The sequence below is a fragment of the Chrysochloris asiatica genome, unplaced genomic scaffold (assembly GCF_000296735.1).
Source record: "Chrysochloris asiatica unplaced genomic scaffold, ChrAsi1.0 scaffold00014, whole genome shotgun sequence".
NCBI classification, from domain to species: domain Eukaryota; kingdom Metazoa; phylum Chordata; class Mammalia; order Afrosoricida; family Chrysochloridae; genus Chrysochloris; species Chrysochloris asiatica.
This window is the reverse complement of record NW_006408532.1, coordinates 26,032,685-26,034,160: the sequence shown is the minus strand read 5'-3', so window position 1 is coordinate 26,034,160 and position 1,476 is coordinate 26,032,685.

Genomic DNA, 1,476 nt, shown 5'->3' with positions numbered 1-1,476 from the left:
TTGAGGACTAAGGTGCGCCTGACCCAAGCCACGGTATTTTCAATAAGCTCATATGCATGTGAAAGCTGGACAGTGAATAAGGAAGACCATAGAAGAATTGATGCTTTTGAATTATGGTGTTGGAGGAGGATATTGAAAGTGACATGGACTGCCCAAAAAACCAATAGATCAGGTTTGGAAGAAGTGCAGCCAGAGTGCTCCTTGGAGGCCAGGATGGCCAGGCCTCATCTCTCATACTTCAGATATGTTGTGAGGAGGGACCAGTTGCTGGAGAAGGATATCATGTTTGGTAAGGTGGAGGGTCAGAGAAAAAGAGGGAGACCCCAAAGAGATAGATTGTCCAAGTGGCAGCATTGATGGACTCAAGTGTGGCAACAGCAGTGAGTTTGGCCCAGGATCAGGCAGTGTTTCATTCTGCTGTGTATAGGGTCTCTATGAGTGAGTACCATCTCGATGGCACCTAACAACAGCAACAACTTTAATTTGCAATGCAAAATTCAGCTGCTCTACAGCTTTCATAGATGTGCTATGAGTCAGAACCCACTGAACAGCACCTAGCAATAACAATGATTTCATTCAACGCTCAGTTCTTTTGTGTCTTTGATGTGTATGGTCATGCTTTCAATCAACACCTCCTTCTGAGACATGCACATGGAAATGGGAAACACAGTCTCTGTCTTCAGGAATAGCACCGTCTCTCAGGGAGATGGACATTAACCCAAAAGCTCCATGAAAGAGACGAGTAGGATGTGAAGAGAGGAGCATACTGGGAATATCTGAGCAAGTACAGGGATCCAGGATATCTTCTTTAGGAAATAGGTTTTTAAGCTGATTCTCACTCAGATCCATTCTCCTGATTTAAAGTACAGTCCATTGTGCTGTTAATTAGTATTGTCTGCAAACCTTCATCACAATTCTTACTGTATATCATATTTCTTATGACAAGAAGTCCTGGTGGAGAATTGGTTAAGAGCCCCCGTTGCTAAAAGATGTTGTTCTGCTTCCATAACAATTACGGCATCCAGAACTCTATGAGGCAGTTGTACTATACTCTATAAGATTGCTATGAGTCAGAATAAACTTGACAATACACAAGCACAGCATTGTGATTAGGAGTCCATAGGTAATGCAAAGGGCTCATTAATGTGCTCAACTACTAACAAAAAGTTTGTTGGTTCAAATCCACTCAGAGACACCTTGCTCTATCTAGGTGGATTTGAACCTTCAAACGTTTTGTTAGTAGTTGAACACATTATCCAGGGCTCAACTACAGTGGGGAAAAACTACTAGAAAATTTTCCAGAAATAAGTCTGTGATCTATATTATATAAATATAATAGATATAAAACATAATATATATAATAGTATATTGTTGTTGTTGTTAAGTGCCGTCGAGTCCGTTCCGACCCATAGCGACCCTGTACAGGGTTTCCAAGGGTGTAAATCCTTACGGGAGTAGAAAGCCTCATCTTTCTCC